Here is a 15208-nt window from a genome sequence, read left to right on the forward strand (position 1 = left end):
CGCGACAATTTTTGTGTTACACATGCAAATGGTATGAAAAATGCTTTCCTTTCCCTTTTTTCAGCTTAATTTTCTTTAATGTAAATATTCATACGCTTGAGTGTCACGGGTCGCAGATGCACTGCTAGGAAATGAAAATTGTTAAAGGTGGTCTATGTGAAAATATTTTCTACCTCGTATAAACGGTTTTCTCGTGTTCTTATAACTTTTGCAAAAGTCTCATCACAATGTACGAGAATATATGTGAGAATCGAAATAGACTTTGAGCAAAATATTGAAACGATGCTCCCGATCAGATTCCATTAGAGGAATCTGATTAGACTTGAGTATCTGGCACGAAATGGTGATAGCGATTACACGCTGTAATTTGTCTTTGGTTTTAATGCTCGTTTGGAATAAGTACAAGAAGTGACAAACAATTAACTCGCCTATATATATCATGTTTTTATTTTTTTCTCACTGCGAACCGCATTAACGTTACGCAAACTACGTGCCCACTTTAATTAAACGCGACTATACGCCGAGGTTCTCGTTACTTCTCGACACTACCGCGTTCTGAATATAAAGGAAACGACAGTAGCGAGAAACTGCTGCAAAAATTGTTGTACCCATCGCGTCGCACACGTTTTGTGATAAGAGTTTATTGTCTCAAGTTTATTGGACCGAGAATTTGTTTTCAATGTCAAGATGAACATTCTTTTAGATTTTACTTTGATGTAAATGTCCTTATTGTTACTCTGTTAATGTTAAACATTATAAAAGTAAATTTATTAAATCGTGTGTGTGTGTTCAGAAAGTCTGTGCGAATTTTCAAGCAAAATTCAAATAAAGATTATTTTTAATTAAAAATGATTTTAATCTGTAATATATGCACCATTTTATTCCACAATATTTTTCCACCTTCCAGGTAATTTTTCTCTCGTAGTTGTTTTGGATTTTTGAACGTCATCTACTGAAAAATCTGCATGGATTTTCCGGATAACTCACAATTTTTGTAAAAAATATATCTTGCCACAGCGAGTAAATAATAATTAGAGGAATATGATATAATAGTATAATATATAGAAGACATAAAAATAATTTATTTTACTCGTAAAATATATGAATAATTTATTTTATTCATCAAAATAAATCACTTTTTAGCCGTTACTTTGTTTATCGAAAAACTATAGATTTAAGGGCATCCTAAAATGAAGAGCCCGAACTCTGACGAAGTCACCAAAGGTCGCTGTTTTTCCAGCGCATTGACATATTTTTATATACTACCACACCAATACCTCACGCAACCTATGATACACACAGTCACACGTTCGCGTCAATTTTCGTATAACAAATTCGTCGTGATAAAGCGTCTAAGGCCGGTATTCATAATCAGATCTTATATTCAAGACCATCTTAAGTACAGTCTTAAGAAGTCATGAACCAATCAGAGGGCCGCATTAGCGATTTAAGATATTACTTAAGACGGTCTTAAAATAAGAATCGACTATGAATATCGGCCTAAATCTAATTCTAAGAATACGACGCTATTTATTCATGCAAACTACGTGTCTGTGGATTACTATTTCGTAAGTACAAATTGCAAAATTTTCGTATCAAACAAATGTTGTCACGACTCGACAGCTTGAGACGCCATGTTACACTAAGAAATGATAAAAAATATATCAATTTCAAAATTTTTGGTCGTTCTCGGCACAAGCTCCACCTTACAGACACGTATTAATACTCATACTCTAATCCTGGAAAAGGACTTTCGAATCTGTGAAAAAGAAAAAAGTACTTGTTATACAAAAATTATACGATTTAGTCGGTAATACAGATAATTTTAAGATCCTCATTGAGCAATAAATTAAAAAACGAAAATCGGTACACATTTGTCAAAAACGAGCATAAAATATTCTTTTATCATTTATTGCAATATTGTGCTATGCGAAAACAAACCTTCTCTTAAAAAAAAAAATTTCCATTTCCATAACAATGCGGGCTTCCGAGCGTTACGCAAAGAACAGTATCGCTATGGAAATTCGCAGATGGGTGAGAACTAAGAGTGCGGTCGATTGTACGAGCGAAATGATATCGGTACCTATGACGTGCGAGAGTTAATTAAAACATTAAATTTTACGAATTCAATTAGCGCATTTCGGTTTATATGAATTTTTTTGATAAATTGTTGCGGAAAAACTACAACGGAAAAATCGTATGGTCCAAACGGTAGGGAGAAGAGAAAAGCACATAGGGGCGAGTAATATTTTACGAGTATTCATTATGTCGGAAAGAGCAGGTGACTGCCGTTTTTCAATATTTGCAATGAATCCGAACGTCTGTAACACGACTGCCACATCGCGCCCGAAATGGAATTCCCAATGGGCGTATCTCATTCGTCCTGCGAGAGCGTGTCCGCGAGCAATGCGAAATCTCCGCGTTAAACCTTTCCAGCATCTCCGATCTTCGTTTACTGAATGGAAAATTTTTACTTTAACATCAGTCGTTTGGAGACGTGAAAGGAAATTTCAGCAGATATTGCTTATCATGTGCCTCGACGTATTTTTTAGACGTAGAACATTCGACACGTTGACAAACGTTTTTAGTTGACAAATAAGAATTAAGATCCGACAGTGTAAATGTATAACATACATACATACGTTTGAGAGCACCAATAAGCGATCAAAGTTAGATGTTATGCATATAACATATATTCTTAATTTAAAAAATTTTTAATTATCTCAGATATGACTGTGCGCCGAAACATTCGGACATTCACTATGGAAGAGGAAACCAAATCATCACGTAGACATGCGTTGCGTTCAATTAATTGTTATTATTTTTAAAAATTAAATAAAAAATTAAAATTGTCATCTTATTATCAGAGAAATTACAATTTGTATTATTGGACAGAACGCGACGCAATTATCAACTTGCACTTACATTCACTTCCGTGAATGAATTATTGGTATGACACATTCTTTTCGTTAATGAAATAAAAATTTCTTGTTGACAAATGTGCTTCTTTAAATCTGAGTGTCATGTTGCATGAATAACATGTTCGTATTTTATTTGGATACTTTCTTTTCGCCTAAACGCACAAAGAAAAGAGCTACACCCTTTCAGCGAAAACCCCGCTTAAAGCGTTTGCGAAAAATTTTTCTTCTCAGCTTTTTTAGATGAAATACATGTGCGAATATACCTGCTCGTCATATGCTCTGTGTAAGTATGTATTTCGTGAGTTATATAAGTACAGATTGTAGTTTCTTTGATGACAAACTCACCATTGTGGAAACGCGTTTTTTTCCAGCTCTCAGTAATCACGCTTGTAAGTAATAGAATCATAAGATTTTTTTTTTGTTTACACGCGAACTAAATGTAAGCGACAAATGTTACGAAAATAATTAGTGAAAGAGTTTCATATTTCTCTGTCTTATTTTGCCGGTGTCAAAATAAATCATTGAAATGTGACGACTCTGCGAAAGACAGGGATATTGAGGGAAGATCCCTGCAAGATGCGAATTATAATTGCATGTGTCCTTTTGGCATTTTTCACAAATATTACAAGCAACATGTATGTCGCATCTGCCGATACGCGAATCTCTTCGTTGTCTACCGCGCCGAGGTCGCTGACACCGTATGTTCGAGTCTTATACAAGCTTCTGTATACGCTTCTGGGACATTATTAGCCCTCGGGACTTTACATCGCACCGAGGCTCATTGCCGTCTCTTGCTAGAGACACTCTCCTGAAAGCACCGAGTTCCTCGCCGTGTTCTTGCACGCGGGACTTATTTCCTAAATGCGTCGGGAGGTTTATGGCGCGACATGGAAAAAGAAGTAAAAGGATAGACTTGGGTAAAGCTATGAATGGGTTAAAGAAATGAGGTCAGTATGAATAGCCGACATGTCGTTCGAACTTATAAGCATTGAGCGTACAATATTTGTTTCAAATGAGAGTTGAGCTTGCTTAGTGTATTCATACATTTGGTTTCATCGCACAAAAAAAAAATAAGAAACAAATTTAGTTGGAACCAGTAAAATTTAGAGACATTCTATAATAAGCCATTAGGCTAGGTCCACAACCTTGCTTTACGGCCGTAAGCTTTAAGTTGTATGTGACGGTATATCGGCACAGAACTTATGTTTTTATATTTTAAGAATTAGGTTTTGCTCAATTCGCTTAACCTAAAGACTGTGCAAAAACAGTTTAAAGACAGAAATTATTATCATTTAATCTCTTTCGACTTATGACTAAAGGCTTCTTAAAATAAGGTTGTGGACCTAGCCTTACCTACGCTTTAAGTCTTAAGTCTTATGTCTTAGTTAAGTTATTGTAAAAAGCTCATTAATGTTCGTTTGCATTATTATTATTAACCCAGATAACATAAAGCCTAAAATCAAACAAAAAAATGTCTTTAAGATGTCTTTTTTTCGATGATTCTCACAAAATTATCTTTTAGACATTTTTAAGACGTCTTGTGTTCTGATTTTGGACTTCGTATTGCCCGGAATGATCTTCTAAATTAACAATTAATTATATACTTTTTCGACGGTATCATAAACGGGATTTGAAAATATCAGCTTTATATATTTTTTTATTCCGGCTATATGCAAACTAAAAAGAATCTTTCACATACGATATTTTCACACTCCACTTCATGATGTTATTGAGTTGGATATGATCGGACCTCGATCGTTGAACTCTTTAGATATGAAAGGAGATGACGATATCGTAACGTTCGAAACGACGGAATTTGTTTCAACACCATGTAAACAGCGTGCTGTCAGGAGAAGAAACTTGGAAACAAATAGCTTTACATAAAAAAGAATTTTCTAAATTTACGGACGCGATAAATTTGTAATGTGGAATAACGTAAAATCGTTTTAATAGATGCGAACGTAAGTAAGCTATCATTGATCCAGCTTTGTCAAATCAATTATACAAAAGTACCTAATCAAAATTTGACGTTTTGGGTATAATTTCAAAAGTTTTAAATATATTATAAAACATATTTTTATGTATTTGTAATGAAAGGATCTGTATAAATTCTAAAAAAAAACTTAGTTTAATGTAAAGCTGATATTTTTTATGAATGAATTTAGTACATCGGATTATAAACTTTAAAATATTTATGCATTTTCCTTTTTGTGCAATAAGTAAAAAATTTATTTGAACAAAATTATTTTAAATATACTAACAACGTGTGACATGAATGAAATACAACATTTTAAAATTTGGTCAAAGCGAAAGTACTTGTCGCTTTGTTCTAGGAGCAATATGGGGATTAAATACTACAGAATAATTTGACATTTTAATGGGAATCATATAAATACCTCTATTTGCTCGTATCTAGGATAAATATTCGTTATGCCCGCTGTATTATGTACTATAGCCACTGCGATGTCTCATTAAGCCGACACGTACCATTCTTCCGCCATTTTGCGCACATGCATACAGGATTTAAGAGCTTCGTTAATATCTTGTGCATTTTCTGCATCCTTACATCTGTCACACAGGCTTGGAAATTATTCTACACTGTTAAATCTATAGTGTCAAATCTAACGTGAGTAGCCACTGCTTCTACTAAATATACCGTTATTTTTTACCAAAATTAAATTTGACACTATAGATTTAACAGTGTACGATGATTGCGTTCGTTAAACGAATCATTACACAGGTCTACAAAAAAGGGGGTCTTGGATGTTGTCGGGAAGCTGTGGGTCATTTCCGAAGTAATTTTCTGCGTAGAATCCGAATCTGAAACCAGAATTGGCCCATCACGTCAGGATTTTGAGATATTAGGGGATATATACTCGAAAAATGCGTTTTTATGCTACTTTAGAGGTTATGTACAGGACGCAACCAATTTTTTGGGTCTTTTGTGCTATTTGCATCATTTAGTAATATTCTTACCCTTCAAAATGAGATATTGATCAACTACCTACGATTTTTTTTCGCCAAGTTACGGGCATTTTAACCCACTTGCGTAACCGTTTTTCCCGTCTTTTTCGTTCCTGTTCTTAACAAACGTGAAACGACCACAAATATAACAAAAACTGTTAGGATCATTTAAACACTTACGCGGGGCCATTGTTAAGACAGCAAACAGTCACAATTGTGACTGTTTATATATTAGGACCTTGAATAACGGACAGCGCGTCTTGTGCGCTGCGGCTCTGAGTGCAAGGCGTCTACCAACTTTAAACAAATCATTAGTTTTAAACTTATTAATGCAATGAAAATGAAACTTTCCAGAACATTTGTTCATATCCGAATGAACAACTTTCTCGCTGAAAGTTTTAGGATGCTCGAAATTCGCTCGATAAACGAAGCACCTGAATGCATAAAAAAGGATATTTTGCAGGTGTGTATAAAAAAAATAATAAGTTGTTTGTTTATTGACAAATATCGGTTTTTCTTTCTTCACTAGACGTGGAAAACTCTAATGATCATAACTTCGAAAATAGCAAAAAAACGCATTTTTCGAGTATATATCCTCAAATATCTCAAAATCCTGACGTGATAGGCCAATTCTGATTTCAGATTCGGATTCTACGCAGAAAATTACGTCGGAAATGACCCACAGCTTCCCAACAACAAAACCTTGTTGACCTGTGTTATAATTTACAATTACAATATAGGTTTTTTTAAGATATTAAATAAAATAAAGTATGAATTGTAATAAAATACATCATATATACCTACATCTCGCAAGTATGATGTACTCACGTATTTATAAATAAGAAAATTTTTATCTGCGATGTCTTAAACAATTCGCCTAATAATAAGATAATGATTAATTTCATTAAGAATCTTCATTAGGAAATAAATAATTTATGAGGTTAAGTTTTACTCTTAATAATTGCTACTTATTGATTTTAATATCGAAATTGAGTGATGTGAACAATTTAAAAAACATACTCGATAATAATGGTAAAACTTTAACAAAATTAATTCAATAATTAATTAAAAAAATAATTTCAGAAACAATGAATGAAAATATAGGTACGGCATTTATTTTATTATGATATTTTAAATAATTAAAAAATTAATTAATTAACATACATTTGTTTCTATGCGGCGAAGCATGAAAAGCTTTAAAAATATACATGTATAAAATATATAATAAATGACACATATATACGTGTATCGAAATTATGCATGGCATATAAAATTACAAATTAAATTCTCTTGAAATTTGAAGGGCAAATTATAGATTATTTAAAGAAAGCTCTATTAATATATTAATTTTTATTTATGTGTTGCAATTTGATTGACTTTGACTTCTGATTAGTTTAGTGTAGATACTACATACAATATATTAACTATATGTATGTACCTAGTACAAATACATTGATTATTAATAATAAATTTTAGTTGTTGATTATTAACAACAGATTCTAGCTGTTACGTTGCCAATTATTTAATTTATTTGTAAATACAAATTTGAATAATTAATTAATTATTCACTTAAAAAAAATTAATTAATCATAGTTCATGCTAACGAATCCACAAAAATAAAGCACAAAAATGTTATAACCATTAGAATAAATCAAATCATGCATGCTACAAAATATGTACATGCGTTTGTTTTGGTTCGCAACTGTAGGAAAAATATAAGTAGTAAGACTTGAAAATTAAGCGAACTGCGAACTGAAGTAATGGGCGTTATTTCTTTATCTGTTACTGTGAGTAACCGTTATTGAGAAATAACTTTAGAAATTAACCGTTATAAAATTTGGAAAATAACGATTAACGAACTTAAACGGTTATTCTTATATATCAAATCTTAAATTTTATAAATAAATAAAAAGGTAAAACTTCCCCTTTTCTCAGCCAGCCCCAAATGACCTCCGAATAACCTTGATCTTGACTTTGATCCTTAAGAAGATCAAGGTCATTGACCTTTTCCGTCGCTCGTTATGTGTCTTCTTAATTGTTATAACATTCTTTGTTCATCACATTATAGGCTATAACCTACGTGAAAACCAATTCATTTCACCGGGATCCTATTTTCCATATAATTAGTCTTTTAATGTTTATTCTTTAAAAATATATGAAATATTTTAATTAAAGCCATTTATTTCGAATTCTCATTCTACAGTTGTCCTTCATAATTAACATATCAGAAAATATAATATATCTGTTTAATAAGAAAATTTAAATAAAAATCAAATTAAAATTTTTATTTTTTTATTAATATTTCTTCGCTGCATTTTAAAATAATTACTTATTATTTTTGGACTATTTTCAAAATATTTTTGAACGTTAGTTAAAATTGCACATATGGAGATAGGAAACGGAATTTGAATGCAGTAATCCGAATTTAATATGTAGTTTGTAATTAATTACAGTATTCGCTTGAATTATGTGTTAATTAAATGATAATTTAATTCCGTCGCGTAATATATTAAGAAACTTTAATTAACGCTTCGACATTTATTCTACTGTAACTGCTATTTCTGTTTTCAACATATATAACATGAAGAGATATGTTCGTCAGTATTATTATTTGGATTGAAACTGATCATTTATCGTAACAAAATTATTAAATAAATATAATTAATGCAGTATGTATTTCGGTTCATTAATATAAATTTTTTTATTATATATACTTTCTGTGACGTGCAATTTTTGTTTGCCATTGTCGCGACAATTCTGTGGGGATTTTGCGTCCTCTCGACTCGGAGGGCGAGTGTGCAAGCGAGCGTACGCTAATTATTCGCTTCTTTAATTTGTTTGATTATAAATTACACTTTTTAGTCTAATTCCACATTTAGATTTTCCAATAACGGATCGTGATCGATGGTTGCGCTATTCTTTTTGTACTTTTATCATCTCATCTACCATCAGGAGAAGGAAGATCTACTTCGAGAAGAAAAAAGCTACGATACCATGCTGATCGCTTCATCCGGGAGCTGGGTACACGCAGGTCATATGATTCCGTATATCTTTTGGCTATGCTGCTGTATTGAGCCTTGTTGTTATCGCACACTAATTACTGGAGAAATTGTGGGAGCAAGAAACTCCAGGTATGCGACACATTTTTTTCGGCGGAGAATTGGAGTTATAGGGAGCGGGAAGGTGGTCGTGGATAAGACGCTAAGTTATGGAGCCGCTGTGGCGGAGCTTCTTTTGATATCATGAGCCATCCAAAATAACCAAGAGGCTGCAGACAATACCGAAGTCTCCTTCCAAATTGTACATATTACGCGCCATAGCGAGTAAAGATTTGCGATCTGCGAGGATTTACGCGATTCGCAGGGTCGCGTGAACAATAAGGGTTAATCGGCGCAGAAAATGGCCCTGACCCAACGGCCATTATTTTTCGGCCGTGACGATGGCCATATTGGATCTGCTATTTTAAATTTTAAATTTTTGACTTCAGAATCGAAAAAAGCACTATCCAAAAGCACTTTGTATACCAAGTTTTATAAAAATAGGGCCAATAGTTTCTGAAATAAGAGATCAGAACATGCTTCCCAGCGTCGAAGGGTTAAATTCTAAAAATTGTATGCGCGTATTGAAATATTTAATATATCTTTAGAACATGTCTACGTAATGCTGAACGTAATTACGTACTTAGAGATTAAAGCTTCCGTACTCAAAATGCAATTTAACACATAGCTTTATATATACATGCTATTGGGGTAGTGATATGATAAATTAACCTCTTATGACTTTAATTAGCGAATCATCGTTTGTATTACTTTATGTCTGGTAGCCAGATATATGTATAGTTCTACCTTCTGCACGCGACGAGATCACGCAGCATAAATCTGGATAAAACGAATAAGGATTAAAAGGGAAAGATGAGAGTAAAGGAAAATTGTAGTGAGTGAACATTGGAGAAAATTACTATTCTAGTTAAAATCCAAAGCAAAGTCCCTGCGTCGATAAGGAATGAGGGATGTAGGATACGATGAAGATACTCGTGTGATCCTTCATGTACTTGGCTACAATAAGGTACCGCTGGACCAGTCTATATATCACATTTTCGAAGTATATTTGTCATGATTACACGAAGACTCTCCGACACATTTTGTTATAAATTGTTGGAGTTTTCCGGTCGATTAAAATCCTTCATTAATAGGAAATGCAGATTATTCCATTAGTTTATGCGCGCTTACTATGGAGATATACTTATCTCAAGTAAAACAAGTAAATAATTAATAGGGTAATAGGAGTCAGCACGGAAATCAATGCGCACAAAGAACAATTACAAATTATTTGATTAATAACATGTATTTTAAGTAAATGTATTTTTAATGTGTTTTTTATAAAATAATATAATTTGTATTAAATTATTTTACAAAAAAAAAACGTTTCGCACTGACTCCGCCCACATTCCCTCATTATTTGTTTATTTTTGTTGTTAATTGGCGGGAATCCATTTATTATTGTTTGATTTATTTCAAGTAAATTTTTATATAAATATATAAGGCATATTGATATAAAGACTCTAAGATTAATTGAAAAATATAAAAGATTATTTTTAAAATGTTGAATGTTTCTTTTTTATATTTCATTTAAAATCTCCTAAAGATAAGCACGTAGCATATGATGTATTAAAAATTAATTTATGGAAAACTGTCTTGATATAAGCAGATGGAACATAAGTTGCGTACACAATAAAACTGAAAGGACTAAGAATCTACTGAATGATGCAAAATATCATTGCACGATGCAAGTCATTTTACATACAGTACGACTCTTACGTAAAAGACATCAGGGTGTAATATAAAAACGTATTATGCAAATCTTTAATCGTCTCCATATACATTCGGCGTGAAGGTAATGTTGCATGTGTTTTTAAAAACCCATTTTATGCAAGCATATAAGAATAGTTTTTGTTAAAAGAATATTAATTGTATAATTAAGCTTCAGGAAATTTTAAATCTATTTCTTGCATATAAAATTAAAACAAATAATTATTAGAGTACATAGAGTTTGACTTGACATTAATTCATTGTAAGATTTTTTCGATCTTTAATATTACGTTAAAAAAATTTCAAAAGAATTAAAATTTTAATTATTATTAAATATATAGAATTATAGCGATCGCTCGCAATTTAATTGTGTGATGATAACACTACATAATAAGTGTAATATGATTCTCATTGTAATAAAATTCTCATTATAATATTCATTACAGTAAATTGTAACGTATGTAAACGCATTCTCGAGTTAATAATGATTTCACAACTGTTAAAACCGCAGGTTTACATTACTGAGGAAATACAGCGCTGTCATGCGAGAGTGAATAAATATAAAGATTAATCACTTTACTATTTATAAAAAATAATTATTACAAAAATATTTATTAAATGTATGTAAAAATACTTATTAAAGTTAAATATAAAAAAAACAACAAAATAATAGAGTAAAAAGGATAGTTATACTAGTAATAGGCCAATAATAGACCAGTTAATTAATACAATGCTACCGTAAATTTTCTAGTAATTACACTGCTACAGATATATTCGCGAGATATTTCGCGTTTCACTCTTCAAGTTTCATCATTTCAACACGTTACGACATTACACTTGTAATCGGCATGTGGCTTCAAACATTCGGAGTAATTCTAACGCTGTGCACGCGGGTAATTTAGGTCGTACGTGACTCGCGCTATGGGACTTTGTTGCTCTCGGTAAAAAGAAGCCTCGTTGTATTCAAATTTTAGCACATGTCTCCAAACGTTACCATGTTTTTCAAAAACCGCATTTAGGAAAATTAAGGCGCATCGATTTTCAAAGAAATGCATTCTTTTTCTTCTCTGCCGTTTAAAAAGGTAACATTTGGAATTATGAGACGAATTTAGTTTTTCTAAAAATGAGGCGTTAAATCTAAATTTTCAATTAATACATGCATAAATTGCATGAAAAATATGATGTATTCCTATGATTATGAAGATGATATTTATAAGATATCAAAAATTAATTTCGTTAATTGCACGTGATATTTGAGAAATAGACGATTCTGTTTTTCTTCTTAGAGTCACGTTCCTGTTTATATATGTTAATATCTCATGAGACGACACTTAATTATGGCGATGCTTGTTTGTCAGAGTCAAATTTAATTGCAACAGCTCCAATATAGTTCTTATTACTGTCGGTGTCTCGGTATAAAAATGGGAGCTCGTTTAATCGTCTCTAACACGCGGCGTATAAAACGATGTGGATTAAGCGCGACGAGAAGAAGCGGGGAATTAGAATATCCCCGTCTCGGTGAATTTCTCAGGTGAGAGCGAAGAGGACGAGTGACTTTCTCAGATACTCCTCGTTCCCAGCATTATCCAGAGCTTCCGACGAAATTATTACGAGCTGAAGAGGAGTTTCGGTGGGTATCCGCGCGGAGAGTAATTAAATTTCGGCGTGTGTTTGCACGCTCACAACACACTGGGTGGCGGTGAAGAGAACGAGAGTGACGAGGATGGTATTTGTAGTTGTCGTCGAAAATAGATATAACGGCAAAGCATGGCAGCAGTGGTAGCTCTGTTATTACGGACTTAAATAATCTCGAAGTAACAGAGGATTGTCAGAGGCCAGATCGGCTTAGTTAATTGAAAGGAGGAAATGTCCTTATTCTTGAATGCGATTATACATCCGTTTTCGCATGCTAATTGTGTATGAACGCATGCGTGTGCAACAATTATCACTAATTTTCTTAAATTAATTCCTTTTCTTGCATTTCTCTATACGAAAATAATGATTTTGCCAAAGTATTAAAAAATTTAGTTAGATCTGAAAATAATTCTGTTAGACAATCAAACTAATTATGTGGGAAATTCAAGCATGATGAACAATACTGCAAAAAAGTAATGATATTCTAGCAATTAGCTTGAGCATCCCACATAATTATTTTAGTTTAACAAATTTATTTTTAGATCTGCGTCTAGCTAAATTTTTATTTCAGCAAAACCGTTCTTTCCATGTACTTTTGCTTTTCCTTCGTTTATGTGGCATCATTATGGACTCTTCAGTCTTGCACGTGAATCTTGTAAGAATTTTGCAGTCCTTTTTACCAGAAAGAAGGAAATGCAAGATGTAGGAATTATGCATTCGTGTCTCCTGTGCGTTGCCGGCATGAAGGAACGAAACGATAAAACGCGTAGTGAATCATAGACGCTTCGCGGCCGGGAGGAACGGAATCGGATGTTCGTGCAATGGTTTTACGAGGAGGCGCCTTCGAGATGTAGGTCAGGACGAAAAGGGGGAAGAACTGACCCAGCAGAAATGCGAGTACGGCAAGCGTGCCAGCGGTTTGTCGCGCGGAACGGAGGAAAGAAAGAAAACGAGAGAAAACGAAAGAATCTATTGTATTCTGGGAAAACTCACCTGTAACAAATAGAATTATATAACAAGTGGAGAATTGAATATATAAAAGAGTCACGAGTGCTAAAAACAAATGTATCACGATATCTCTTTGTTAAATAATATTTTATTTATTGCAAGGAAATATAGAAAGAACATATAATCTCTTATTTTTTTTAGACTTTAGACTAATATTTTCGACTTGACAAATATAACTCAAATAAATTAAAGAACAATGAACATATAACTCAGTTTCCTGAGAATATAAACAGAATAATTTTTTTATATAACTGAAATTTACTTATACAGGATGTCCAATAACAATGTTTAAGGATAAATTTCTGAAATCATTTTGAGACGAAAATCCTAATAGCAAAATATCGAGGCTGTAATAATTTTGAATTATAAGTATTTAAAGTCAGCCAATTATACCGCTTAAGTTCGCATGTTCAATGTAATAAAATGCAAAATGTCAACCACACTTAAACGCGCGAACTTTAGGCAATATGATTTGCTAATTTTAAATAATTATAATTTAAAATCTATTATAGCTTCGATATTTTGGTATTAGAATTTTCATTTCAAAATTATCTTAGAAATCTACCCATAAAGTGTTATAACAGTCTTTACCGAACACCCTGTATATAAAGCTCAGGGGCGAAGGGAGAGGAAATAAATTACCACCGATTCTAAATCTGCGGCATGATATTGTACGTTTTCTGACTCTTTTGATATTATCATTATTATTACACCATTTTTAACATTTATTATATAGAATAATTTGAAAATATTAAAGAATTCTTTTTAAAGATGAATGTTTCTTTTTTTTATTTTGTATGCGCGCGGTATTGTATAACAGGCATGATGTATTTATTTTCTTCTTTTTGCACTTCAATAAAATTCTCATATAACCGTTTTTAGATGGTTCACCCTCGCTAAGGGAACGCGAAAGGCTTTTTTCATCGGAGGGGGGGGGTCTATATGAAACGGCGTGTCATGCGAACTCGACATAATTCACAAATCGATTTTCTGTCGAGAGACGCGCAGATTTTAACAGTTTCGGAAGCTCGAGATTGGAACGGGCTTAACGCGAATATATGACTGCGGATAGCAATGCCCATTGGCCACGTGTGTAGTCATAATTCTTTGCGGATCTCTCGCTTAAAACGGTAAGTGTCGTACTCTGGATAATTTCCAAGTAGGACGACAATAACCTGATCCGGCATCGACATTAAAACCTTGGATAATAAATATCTACAAATAACTGTGCGTTACATGTAACAGATGCAAAACGTTGAACGTTATTACTATTATAACACCATGCACTACTGTTTGGAATAAATTCATCTCGACACCACCCTTAATTAATGATGCAAATATGTGGGTACCCTTTATCCATTAATTACTATGACACTTCCCATGAAGGATACTCTTTTCCAGATTCTCTTACATGAAAATTTACATATATTTTGTATATGTATAGAAAAGTTAATGTTAAAATAACAGAAATGAAATAAAAAGAATACTCTACGATTTTCTTATTAATCTTATACAATTACAACCATAATTAAATCTAATGGTGAATTCGATCACTCGCACTACGCTGGACCTGTGCATACTAAAAGCTGCTTTACATTAAAATATCTCAATACAGTGATACAATATAACCAACTTTGACAATGAAATGATACATACATACGTATATTTTGTTAAATAACGTGACAATATCATTTTATCATAGTAGTGACGCATTCGAGCGAGACGAGACGAAAAAATACCGATTCAGAGATTTAGGCTCGACATAAACAAATGATACAATTTTCTCGACTCGATGGGCCAATATTCTCGCTTGTCAAGATTCCCAAATTTTATCTCGAGACATGAGAGAGAGAGAGAGAGAGAGAGAGAGAG

General features: G+C 32.8%; 1 protein-coding gene and 1 long non-coding RNA gene across 3 annotated transcripts in view; one reads left to right on the forward strand and one right to left on the reverse strand.

Moving 5' to 3' along the window:
• Nucleotides 1-15208, reverse strand: part of nAChRalpha4 (nicotinic acetylcholine receptor alpha4) — a 197192-nt gene that overhangs the window by 151055 nt on the left and 30929 nt on the right. The window lies entirely within an intron of this gene.
• On the forward strand, nucleotides 10606-13371 carry LOC108728684 (uncharacterized). Of its 2 annotated transcripts, none has more exons than XR_001936901.1 (3): nucleotides 10606-10778; nucleotides 12052-12323; nucleotides 13012-13371. It is a non-coding gene; the product is annotated as an uncharacterized lncRNA (long non-coding RNA). The 2 variants fall into 2 exon arrangements; XR_001936902.1 differs by having other exon boundaries at nucleotides 13016-13371.

Source organism: Mycetomoellerius zeteki, unplaced genomic scaffold (assembly GCF_001594055.1).
Source record: "Mycetomoellerius zeteki isolate Tzet28-1 unplaced genomic scaffold, Tzet1.0 scaffold114, whole genome shotgun sequence".
In the NCBI taxonomy this organism is placed as follows: Eukaryota; Metazoa; Arthropoda; class Insecta; order Hymenoptera; family Formicidae; genus Mycetomoellerius; species Mycetomoellerius zeteki.